Source organism: Helianthus annuus, chromosome 16, assembly GCF_002127325.2.
Source record: "Helianthus annuus cultivar XRQ/B chromosome 16, HanXRQr2.0-SUNRISE, whole genome shotgun sequence".
Taxonomy (NCBI): Eukaryota; Viridiplantae; Streptophyta; class Magnoliopsida; order Asterales; family Asteraceae; genus Helianthus; species Helianthus annuus.
In genome coordinates, this window is record NC_035448.2 from 12,995,687 (window position 1) to 13,009,284 (window position 13,598).

Below are 13,598 nucleotides of genomic sequence, written 5' to 3' on the forward strand. Positions count from 1 at the left end.
TGGGCGGGGCGTTAGAACCTATAGCATATGCATAGTACCATAATTGTTAAGGTAGGCTTGCGGACAAGTTAATGAACATATAGTCATGAAATGTTTACATTAGCATCACATGTTTAACAAGCATTAAATCGTTCCATGTATAAATTTGGATAGAGTGTGAATAACAAGCTTCAAGTGTTGTGTAATTTGAATATGGAATACATGTTGCACCCAAAGTGTTTAAAACGAAAATGGGATCGAGTATACTCACACTGATTGCGTAAGAGAATTCCTCGAATTATCGCACGAGTAAGGATTGGGAAAAGTCTAAGAGAACAAACGAGAGAGTTTAACCTAGATATTAAAATTCAACATAAACGATTTAGTTTATTTCTACAAATTAGATAATAATCCTAGTGTTGATGGTTTATAAATTAATAATCAAATATCTCTTTAGTTAACATTTAAAAGTACTATAGGAATTTATTTATAATTTATTACATTATTAATCCTTTTAAAATTATTAAAGGAAAATAATTACAAGAAAATATGTTAAAAAACAAAGGAAAAGTGAAACTTAAAAAGATAAACTGTTGCAAGTTAGTTGAGTTGTAGTTTCCACTATATCTATCACTACAAATAATACCAAAACAAGCTTTGTAATATTCAGTGTGTAAAAGAAGTGACCTTTGAGGAATTCCAGCAGACGTGAGTTTGTTCCAAACAACACGAATACGATCGGGATTTTCTGGATGAATTTCGCGTTTAGGTGTTGAATGCTTGCACATTCTGTCACCGTAAACCAAACCCACACGACGTCGTTCAGTTCCATTGCTATGATCAGGTGGAAACTCCATTGATTGGAGAGGAGAGTGAGGTCCGAAATATGAAATTTATGTATATTATTTGTCAAACTAGTCAATAATATGGAATTGAAAAAGCAAACACCTCGTTAGAGCATGGGGTGTGGTTTGCTTAGTCCCCAAAGGGATTATCCGTCATCTAGGTGTCATATCACTATGGGTGAAGAACCATCCACTAATTACATTTAAATAAAAACTAAACATTAAAAAAATACAACACAATTAAAATAAACCTAAAGTTACATTTAAAAAAAACTACACTTCGTCACTCCATTTTTTTTAATTTTTTCCTTCATTTTTTGTAAGATGTGACGGTCTTCTTCAGGATATGCGCTAAGGTCGGTGGTTGTCACACCCCTATTTTTCCACGTGTCACCGGTGGGCCCGGTGGGGGTTCCGTGACGTAGTTGATATCGTCATAGTCAAAAAATACAAAATATAAATGCACAGCGGAAGCAAAAGATAGATTTATTTCAACCAATTAAAATTGTAATATAAAGTATCACAAACAGTTGAAATAGATTCACAGACGGATCAAAACAAAGAGGAAACTTATATTCAACAGAATTCATGCATCCTAAGCTTGCGAGACTTTTGTTGATGCTAAGGAGTGGCCAGCCTATTACGCGTAGTACCTGCACTTAACCTTTTTGGAAAATACGTCAGTTTACACTGGTAAATACAATTTAACTGACTCATTTTGAAAAAGGTTTAAAATTGATTTGAATGCCCGCGGCACAAAAACTTTTTATAACTTGGGATAATTATTTGCTTATAATCTTGTAAAAGAATTACATGTTGGTTATGCGTTCAGTTGTCCGGGTCGTGCCGGGTTAAAGATTAATAGACACACCACTTAGTATAGTTCTGCCGCGAGACTTCTCTCATACCGATGATTATACTTTATTGATTTGAATGCACTACGGGTGTACGCCTACACCCGTGTGCTAAGGTCGTGGCGATTCTTTGAATGATGCCAAGGATATCCGGGACATGGTCATTAAACCCCCAAAGGCGTTAAACAAACAAAACAACATTTTTAAACGGGTCATTTTGACAACACTTAACCACCGACCGGTTAAGTTCAATTACCTGACCAAGCGGTATTTTATATACCGTACCCCAAGCCCGTATAAGGGAAAATAACCTATTAGAATCCTATATCTGGAATGAAGGTTTTTAATAACCTATTAGAATCCTAACGGGTCTTTTAATTCAGCCTAAGCTTAGACCGGTTAGTTTTAAATGAAGATTACGGTTTAAACGTACGATAAGGCGAAGACCGTTTTAGAATGTGGTTTTGACCCGACAAGCTTGTATACTTGTTTAATATGGGTAACTTAATCACATTCTGGATTATGAGACAGAAATGATATGGTTTGACTCGTTTCGGTTAAAATGAGTAAAGTTGTTACATAAGCCGATCCGAACGCGTAAAGTGCGTAACAAGTAACCATAAGAGTCATATACAAGTTTCCTAAGTTATTATGCCTTAAACATGTTGTGATATCAGTAAGATACCTTCCATTATGCCCCAAATGGTTTTAAACCCAAACTATGCCTCATAAGGGCATTTTGGTCATTTTAAAGGGTGTAAAAGAGTTTAAATAATATCCTGGGTTACAGGTCTGATTAAATCAGTAAATATACTTAGTTTAACAAGTTATAACAGAATGGTATCATATATATGTGAAATTTATCAATCTTAATCATTCTAGGCACCGTAGGGGCGTTTTGGTAATTTCACATAGGCCTAAAAGGTAAAAACTGAAATTCTAAGTTTAAAATATTTGCCTACTGTTAGAATATAAAAATTTACTGAATACATCAGTAGGTTTCAACCCCTTATGCTTAAAAAGGTTCTAGTACATACTTATGTGCTAAAAACGCTTAAAAAGGCGATTTGGAGCCATTTCCGGGTTTTGTATAAATATCTGATGTTTTAAAATTCCAGAAGGCTCAAAATAATTTATTTAACATATTAGATCAGTAGAAAAAGGTTTGGGGTCAATAGGATTTATAAAACTCATTTTATAGCCCAAAAGGGCAAAACCGGCATTAGCCGAATTAAGCTTAGAACACTAAGTTATGCTCGGCCTAAAATTGAATAAAAATCCTTAAAAATCCCAAAATATTATTTTATATCAGTAAGTACAAAGTTTTGTATAAAAATTTGGGTTTAGATAGGCTGTATGCAATTTATGCCATTTAATTACTAAAGAAGCTTCTAATTACGCTAACGAGCATTACCTCCAACTGATCTCAAATTTTAGGTGCAAGCTTATAAATCAGTAGCTAAGGTGTCTACCCTTTTACAGTTTCAAAAATCATATTTTAAGGTCATTTGGGCATAATGGTCAACATTTAAGCATTTAACGAAAACATGCATGTGAATAGGATATCTAATGAACCAAGTTGTATAATCACAGAGGGTTATACTAACATGCAAATAGGTCCAAAAGAAGCTCTAAGGCAATCCTAAACTTGGCTTAGACGGGTCAGAACTGAAAGTCAAAGCAGAAGTCAAACTATGCGACTTTCGGTTCCAAACCGAGCCTAAACTGAAAATTGTCGAGTTGAACATGTTGGGACGTGTTATTACATTAATTACCAAGTTATATTAATGATCAAACAGGTTGCATGTATCCTACATTGCTAATTATGCATTAATTTGAAAATAAACATTTTGTTGACTTTTTAAGGTAAGCTTTGACTCGACAATTAACATAGTTAGAGTGGGAATCTGAAAATACCCTTCTAAGGGTTTATTACCCACATAATTACCTACTCAAAGGTATTTCTAATTCGTGATTTTACTGAACAAATTTTATTTAATCACGAAGTCAAACCTTAATTACGACGGTTTGACTTTTAGCTAATTAACTAAGTTAAACTAAATTAGGAAGGGTTAAGGGTACTTACAAGAGTCCTAACTATGATTAGGGATCACTAAGAAGTTGGCTTGATGTCCAGAGAGCTCTAGAGATGAAGTTGTGAACTTTTGCAAATGAATGAACTAAATGGTTACAACTTCAAGCCCCTTATATATGCATTTTAATCTCACAAGATGATGCCACAATAGTCTACACTTGTTATGAGATGATCACAAGTGCCCCTATGCATGAAATACCATTGGGGCAGCCCCTGGTATAAGAAACAAGCTTTTAAAGTCGGTTAACAGCCTTAACTGGCAGCTGTGCATGTTTTCTGTTACTGGCATGCTCTCGCGGGCCGCGTAAGCCCATAAGGGTTTCTTACGCGGGCCGCCTGGCCCTTCTGTACCAGCCAAACAAGTTTTGAATAATTGCATTTCAGCCCCTGGTCCTTTGTAACGTGGTTTTAAGTCCTATTTTTGCTATTTCAGCCCTCTAACCTTGTTTTTAAGGGCTTTAGGACCTTTACTAACTTTGTTAAGTCCCTTGTTAACTTTGTGATCACCCGAAAGACCTTGAATTTCAACGTTGACGCTTTTAACCCTTCGTACATGAATTTGATCATAACTTTCTCATACGATAACGAAACTTTATGAAATTTTTACCACATATTCTAGTGAGTATAATTTATCGTTACAAAGCTTCGGGTCTGCTAAAAGGTCACTCAGAGGTATACTTTACACATGTTGACATATTTAGCCCCTGTGGTTTGTAATTCCTCACTTTCTTTCATATTTAGCTTCGTATGATCCATGATTTATTCGTTTGAAGGTATAAATATCTTGTAGGGCTATTTTTAAATATAATTATCCATTGTTGACACTTTGGACCCATATATTCACATAATTTCCTTGTTTGTCAACTTTAGTCCCTCTAAAGTATTCTTTCACACGTTCAGAGCTTATGACACGTGTTCATACATTATTGGACATGAATTTTCAAGGTGTTACAGTGGTCATTATATTCCATTCCTCCAACTGTTGCACTTCTTCTTACCTCCTTTGCTTCTCCTCGGCTTGTCGTTTCTTCACTTTTACCTTCTCGTTTTGCGTCTCGGTAAAGGTTTGGTTGAATGCTTTCAACTCGGCCATTAAACCTTCCAACTTCGTACCACCACCGCTTCCTGATGCGGCTTGTTTCCTTTTTTCAACCGACATCCTTTTACTTTTGTCCCTTCCTGGGGGACGTTCTTACTCCTCAATCGGCTCCTCGTCAAACCCGGGCTTGTCGTTGATATTTATTTGGCAACGACCGGTTGAGGCTCCAACGCTATAACTTCCTGACTCGGAGGTTTTAGACCGTTTGGTTGCTCGTTCCGCGCTTGCAACCTCATTAGGAACCGCCATCCTTTACAACTTGCCACGCACGGACATGTGGGAAAGAATTCTTATGTTCATTTTCGTATAAACGCATCGCCTCATGGAAAACATTTTCATGGTTCCACCCACTCGGTTTGTTGGAGAGCGTTTGGTTATAAAACCCACAAAAGCGTTGGATCACCGTATTCATATTGCGCCACTTGGAGCCGATAGAATCAATGTTTATGTACTCGCCTTGTTCCATAAACGTGTGGAGTAGATCAAGGATTTATTGCCAAAACCCATCGTTTAATTGATTGTTACCTACATTTTATATTTTGCAAATAAAAGTTAGTAACAATAATAATATTTGTAAGAAAAATATATTATGCAAATAAAAGTTAGTAACAATAATAATATAATGAAAAAAATAATTTTTATCGAGTATTGGATTCCTTGACGACGCAATCCACGTCTTCGCCAACGCCTCTTCCTCAATTTCTGACCATTTTAGTTGTTTGTCGGCTGCGTCTTCTTTTTTACCCTTTTCCTTTGTATTTTTCCTTTTTGAAGTTTGAGGTTGCGTTCCTGGCACAACCTCTACATCATCATCTTCTTCCTCGATTTGTGTTGGATGTGCTTGTGGCGGTGGTTGATATGGCATGTTAATCGGGTTTTTCATTAGTTGTTGCATTTGCATTTGTTAATATGGCATGTTGAATGTTTCTGGGTTTGGTTGCATTTGCATTTGGTTGAAGGGAATGTTGGGTTGTTGCATATGGTTTTGGTTTCGTTGGTTGAAAGCGTTGGGCATTTGTTGGTAACCCGAAAAAGAGTTTTCCATGATAGGTGTGTAGTCGGGTGACGAGAACGGGAGTGAACTTGAGTTGGGATTATTTTGGTTGTAGGGATCCATATTTTTTTAAGGTTGAAGGAGATTGTTTTATAAAAATGGAGAGAAAGTTGAGGTTGTGTGTAAAAAATGGTGGTTAAAAGGTTAAATATATAGTGGTATTGGGTATTTTTTTAAAACATGGCAAGTTACTGTTGGGGGGGGGGGGGGGCACAATTTCAAAACTTTCACTCGTCGCCAACGTTCTCTTTCCGTCGTATGAGACGCGACGAGCCCCAAGGGGGCGGTGTGCGACGTGGGGGACGAGCCGAGACGGGGAGGGGACGACCTCCACACCTCTTGGTCTTAGAGAGTTAGGGAGTAGAGTTGACATGATAATGGATGATTAGGTAGGTGGAAAGTTTACCTCTTCCCATGAGGTGACCACCCCTTTTACCCTTATCATATACACACAAATATATAACAACTTATTTAATTGGTTCTATTAGAGAACTAGTTGTAAAAGAAGTATAATAAGTTAGTTCAAACAGGAAAAAAATAAACTATTGTCTATTGAAGAAAAAAAGGTGATAATAATGAATTGAATCTTTCTATCTTTCTATACCAATAAACAAAAATCTTTTTTGGACACGTGTCATTTTCTGGTAATTTCCCATCTTTATTTTTTTATTTATCCCTTTTATTAAATCTATACTATCTATAATAAGAGATTATGAGTTGATGTAAATCTGCCTTAGTGTCAACTTCTAAGCTATGCCACTTGTCAATGATGATGTCATAATTCCATTTGGTATATTTAGATACCATTTATTTAAAGGTGGCCCACACTCTTTCTTCAAACCACTGCCTCACATCCTTTATTTAAAGGTCTGCCCACTAAAGGTGGCCCACACTCTTTCTTCAAACCACTGCCTCACATCCTTTATTTAAAGGTCTGCCCACACTTTATAAATTCAAACCTCTATAATCAAAACCACTGCCCAAATTCAAAATCATGGCTCCAGATTCAAAATTTAAACATGGCTCCAAATTCAAAATTTAAACAAATGACGTATAAAAAGCTTAACTCTCTCTCTAAAATCCATAACAACAGAATTTCTCTCTCTATCTTCTTTAATTTCCTCTCTCTAAAATCCATAACTCGTCTTTAATTTCCTCTCACCGCCCTCTTTCCCTTTCCTTCTCTCTCTCCCTCTCAAAGATTTGTTCCGATCTCATCTGTTTCTATCTTCGGTGTCCATTATTGTTGGTGGTAGTGATGGTGGTTTATGGTCTCTGGTCCTTGGCGTTAGCAACGACGGTTAGGGTTTTCAAGGGAGATGTCAACGATAATGGACACAGTTAGGGTTCTGAAGATCGACAAGTTGTGGGGTGCTCAGATGACAGAGATGGTGGTTGGACAACGACATTTATTCAATAATTTCAAATCTGAGTTTCCCTGTTATCCTCCATTCATTGTAAGTTCTAGCCCTAACTTTTGGTTTTCTATAAATGCCATTTAATGTGTCTTCATCAATCATAACACATGTATGTTTATCTCTTATAGTCTTTGTTGTTTTTGTTATGTGATTCGAAATTAATAATCTGTTTTCTTTTTCAGTTTTCTTTTTCTTGGATCTTATTTAAGTTTCTGAAAATAGGTATGCTTCATAATTGGAAGAATGATCAAAGTCAGGTAATTTATCTGTTTTTTGTCAGGAGATTAAACTTAATATTTTGAAAGACATGATTTTTAGTTTATTTGAAGGTGTTTTATGTTTTGAATGCTTTGGAATCACTTCATTGAGATCTGATCACTGGTGGGTCTCTGCCATTTTCATCTACAATTTGTGCTTTGTTTGGCTCAAAATGCAAGAGTAAGTATAAAGATATCTACTTTATTAATTATAATAATAATTTATGTTTCTTCGTGATTATTATTTTTGCACTCCACATGTGTTAAGTATATGTTCTTTATGCTTTTGCTTTGAGTGTAGATAGATTAAAGATTAATTAGCATGAATTTGATCATTAGCATGCTTTTGTAGACAGTGAAGTAGTGGTAGTTTGATCATGAATATGAACATGAGCATGAATTTATTTGCAATTACAGGTTGTATAAACCAAAGTGGTTTCCAAGAAGGTCGACATATTTAAAGGTCGACATAAAACAAAATTAACTTATATTTATCATGGTTTCCATGAAGGTCTACATATTTAAAGGGATCGCATTGCTTGGTACTCCACATTATGCGAAAGTGTTTGGAAGACAGTTCATTGGACAGGTATTATTGATAGTTTATCATTGGTTTACAAGATCATATGCATATGCACCTTACTTTCATTCATTTATGATTAGTTTATTAACATATATGAGTTGATTATGCATTGTTATTGTATATTCTTATTATACACACAAGTATCTTATGTTACACACACTTCTTACCATATGTATATTGACTCAAAGTATAATTGGTTGAATGTTTAATCGAACTCACTGTGAAAATATCTGAGCTCAATTTGAAAAAAAAAGTATCTAAATCTGAGTCAACGGGTTGTGGGTATATCAACTACTATCAAAATTGAAAACCAGTATTCAGCTTTTCTAATAACTATTTGTAGGCCTATTCTCGATAGGTCTTATAACGTGCTTGCTTATTATCACCAATGTTATGTTCACAGTCATTTTGGTAGATATTATTAAATATTTGAAGTGTTACTTACATGTACTAAAGGTTCTAAGTTGAAAATACGCACGCACTAGCTGCAGCATCTAAAACTGTTGATTCACTCAAGATTGTTCATAGCTTGCATCTTTACTTCCTTTTGGGTGGGGATCTTGAAAGTAAGTGATGCAGGGCATATCTTTTGTTTATTAACTCAAGATTGTTCATTGCTTAACACATAATATCTTATGAGGTTTTCTAAACATTGATTAAAATGGTTTGTTTTTATGTGCAAATGGTCAATGATAGGCCCTTAGGATGAAATTCATTATGCGCCATTTGTGCTTCCTCAAAATGGTTTGCCGATAAGACTTTATCCCAAAAATTAGTGATAAGAAAGGCCGACGTACAATTTCTAAAGCTCAAAGGGTGTACAAGGTTGAGTTCTTGAGACAGATTCAATATTCGTGATCTCAAGACAAAATGTTGAACGTATCTGAACCAGGAGTTGATCGGGTTTTGGAAAGAAGATAAACTAGAGACTATTTTAAATATTTAATGATTTTTGACACGTTGATCGCTGAACCAAAGTAACAATTACATATATTATTTATGCTACAGGTCTGGAAACCTTTATCAAATCAGCAGAAGCAAGCAACTTCAGTTGTTGAAGTTTTTAGGATTGTAGAGGAGGTAGGAAGAAGGTATTGATGTGTATATGGTAGCATTTCGTTTACTACTATGAGAGTCTAAGTTTGCGATTCGGCATGCCAGGTTTTGGATAAAGAGAATGTGAAGATCTCCGTGGACCAGAACACGCTGATCATCAAAGTGGAGGAAGAGAAAGAAACAGAGAACGACGTGATGATCATAAAACTATTGTTTTCCTATAATTTGTTTTTCAATCTTTAATCGTGATGATCATAAAACTATTGTTTTCCTATAATTCTACAGGAAGCACCAGTCCAACGTTAATAAAGCGTTGAGTTTGATTCTACAGGAAGGTGCTTCAAAGTGTCAGGATCTTCGAACTATTGGTAATTGTTTAATGTATCTACTCACTTTCTGTTGGTGCACTACATCTGCTGATTACGTCTTGTATCGAGTCATAAGTCTTAGAAGTTAGATCTGGGCATGGAATTAGAGAAAATGTGAAATTGTATAGGTTTTAGGTAGTTGGATCGCTTTTTAGGTCATTTAGAGCTTGGGCCGCTCGAACGGACATGCTGGTCCGCTCTTGTGACAAACTAGCTGGATCGCTCGAATGGTCATCAGCTGGATCGCTCTTGTGACACCTTATGGACCGCTCATGTGACATCATGTATGGGCCGCTTATTGGGCCTGTCCAATAAGCGGTCCCAGTGCTCTATATATAGTCCAATGAGCGATCTCATTTGTAACATTGCGTAGAAATCGTGCCGAAGCTCTGCCGGTGCGAGATTTGAGCTGTAAACGTTTGAAATCAATAAACAAGTAGTTAAAGTGATTTGCCTGCTGTTTCTACCTTAGTTTCTTGTTATTCCGCACCTGAAACCAAGGAGAAAGCCTCTGAACGACTCGTTTGGGTCAGAATACGATCCTACAATTGGTATCAGAGCACAGGAGGAGGTTCTCTGCAGAAATTAGCTGGATTTTGTCACTTTTTCTTACTTCTACATCTTCTTTTTCTGATTCGGGAAGATTTCACGGTCGGAATTCGCTCAAAATCTCAGGGATTGTGCGCAATAGTACCGTGACAAACCCTGGAAAGTTTCAAATCAAAATTCGAAGTTTAAGTGGGTGAAATTTGGATTTGAAATTGTGGACCGCTCCACATACAAGGTTGAACCGCTCATCCGGACAACTTCTTGAACCGCTTATCCGGACAAGGTCTTGGATCGCTCATTCGGACGAATAATTCTTGACTCGCTCGAACGAACTAGTTCTGGACCGCTTATTTGTATCGGTTCTGAATCGCTTATTTGGACTAGTTTGGACCGCTTATCTGGACCGCTTATCAGTCAAAGTCTGATCCAAGTGTACATCGTGCAGTTTCGCTTAATCAAATCATGAATTTCAATATCTTTAACATGACTCAAGAAACAGTTGATAGAAGAAAAGTATTAACGAAAGAGTTTGATTCATTTTCAGGTTTTCCAGGAGAAAGCACAAGATGTGTCATTGAGAGATACAAACATCTTGTTCATTCAATGTCCATATTTGGTTTAACCAAAGCATCAGAGGAATGGGTCGAAAAATTTGTCAATGCTTTACCTCAAGAGGAATGGGAAAATTACATCTTAAAATTAAAAAGTTCTGGAGAATTTTCTAGTCTAACAATTAGTCAACTCATTGGAAAAATTGAAGAACAGATGAAAATTAACGATGAAAAGAAAGATGAAGCTTCAGAAATCAGAGAATCTGTAGAGTCTGGATCGTTAAGTTCTACGTTAGTATGCTCTAAATGTGACAACTTGAAGACAAACAATGACAAACTCATGAAAGAGACAGAAAGTTTGGCATCTGAAGTCAAAAGGTTGAAAGACGAGAAGCATACTGCTGAAAAACAGATTCTTATGGTTCAGGGTATTTGTGAGAAACTGAAAGTTGAAAACAACAAACTGTTAAGTAATTTTAACAGTTTGATGTTGAAAAGTCAGAAGTTTGAAGAAAAGGTTAAAAATTGTGAAATTGAAAAATCAAAAATTGAGAAAGATTTTCAAAATCAAATGAAAATTCTTGAAGATGGGAGAAATGTGTTTAGTAAAAACAACATTGAAAAACAGAAAATGATAAATTCCCATTTTCAGAAAATTATCAAACTTGAAAAAGAAGGTGAGTACGCTCAAGTGAAAATCAAAAAGTTGGAAAAAGAGCTTGAAAGCAAACAGAAATCATCAGAAGATGAAGATTTCTGGATCAAGTTGGAAAACAAAAACCTGAAAGTGAATGAATCAAAATTTCAGGAACAGATAAAAGTTTTGATGAATGAAAAATCTGTTCTTGAAAATTTGAAAAATGAAAATGAGAAAATTATCAAGTCTCATTTTGGGAGAATATCTCAGTTTGAAAGTGAAGCTGAGAATTCGAGAAACAAAATTGATGAACTTGAGAAGAAATTGATAGGTTTTGTGACTAAATCAGACAGTTTGAAGTTTCCTTGTCCAAAACCAATCAATTCAGTGCCAATAAGTGACAATGTCACAAACTTTGACTCTGTCAAAGTTGAAGATTGTGATGAGAAAACTGATGATGAAAATGAGGAATTTTATTCAGCAGATGAGTCTGAGACAGAATCTGATGCTGAAATTAAGAAAAAGAAAAAATTTTTGAAATTAAAAGAAAAATTACAGAAAACTGTTTTGCAATCGACTGAAAAGGGAGAATGCTCTAAGCAAAAACCTTTGAAGAAGAAAGTAGAACAGAAACAAAAATTTAAAAATGAGAAAAGTGTTCAAAAAGAAAATAAAAGCTCATCAGTTCAATCATCCAATCGCAATCAAAAATAAAAAAATTTAAAAAATGAAAACTCAAAAATTGTGGGTAATAAGTGGTGCAGGTCAGACCACAGTGCTAAAGCGTCAAATCCAGCAAGTGTGAGGAAGGAGTATCACCAAGCCAAACAATGCTTTGATCTGAGCGTTTGGACTAAAAATGGTGATATGTATGATAACAGAGTGTGTTACAGCTGCGGCTATCACGGACACATTGCTGTTAACTGCCACTATTGTAATTATGAGACCAGGAGGTGCTTTAACTGCAACATCAAAGGTCACATTGCCAGAGATTGCCCAAGGAAATCAAGTGAAAGATTGAGGGTTAATTCTGAGAAAACGGCAAAGATTCCAGTCAAAGTCAAGCCCCATGAGCAAAAGGTTCTGAAACCTAAAGTTCCAGTACAGTCAATTCAGGAAAAGAAAGTTAAACTTTCACAGGGGCAGAAAGACCGACTGAGGAAGAAGAGAAAGAAAGCGAGAGAATATCTCGAGAAGATTTTGTCCTCGGGTTCACGGGACAAACAGAATAATAGTTCTAATGAATCTACTCCTTCATCTGCAAAGTTGAGCAAAAAGAATTCATCAGATACAAATCTGAGGACAAAAGAGGAGAAGAAGAAAGAAAAGGTCGGCGATGAATCTGACAGATCAAAGTCGGACAAGCCACCTGCAGGCAATGATTCTGGTATGGTAAAACCAGAGGAGCCATTGGTTGAGGTAAAAGTTGAGAATTCTAGTTTAACAATGGATGAGAAAAACTTTCCACCATTGTTGAGCAAGAATTCAAAATCACCCAAGGACAGTCAGGCTTGGGTGAAATTGTTTAAATAGAAAAACCTGACTTGCCGGAGATCCCAAGATGGTATCGTGGATCATGTATCGGCACATTTCTTGAGAAATTTCACTTTGGTGATTTTTCGATTTACATGTGGTAAATCAGGGACATTAATTTGTACTTGATTTTCTACTGATGGTTTATGATAAAACTGGAAATGATAAATCTTTTATATGTTCGAAGAAAACAAGATGAAGAGATAACCCCGAACCTACAAATGGTTTGAACACAAACTAATTTTTTCCGGAAAAACCATTTTGATTGAAACAAACTTAAGTGTTTTGAAATCACAATGGGAAAATAGTTTGTTGTGAGGGGGAGTTCTGATTGTTTTGCACGAGAATGGTAAATTGAGGTAATTCACATTATGTTGTCAAGTTTCTTGTATAGTTTGTTTTCAATTTTTTTTCCTCAGAAAATCAAAATTGAAACATATTTTGATTTTAGGGGGAGTAAAAAAATTTTGAAAAATTTAAAAAAATTGAAAAATGAAAATGAGTTTTGTTGCAAAAAGAGGAGATGATAGTACATTGGTGGACTATCACAGCATGCTAGAGATTTGTAAAGTCAAAATTGTTTTTAAACGAGTCTTACTAATGATGTGTCAGTAGGCTTCACACAGTTAGTAAATTGTATTCGAGATATAAACATAAAATCAAACTTACTTATTTTGTGGGGAACACTACTTGGATATATAGGTAACCCCTGAAATCTCG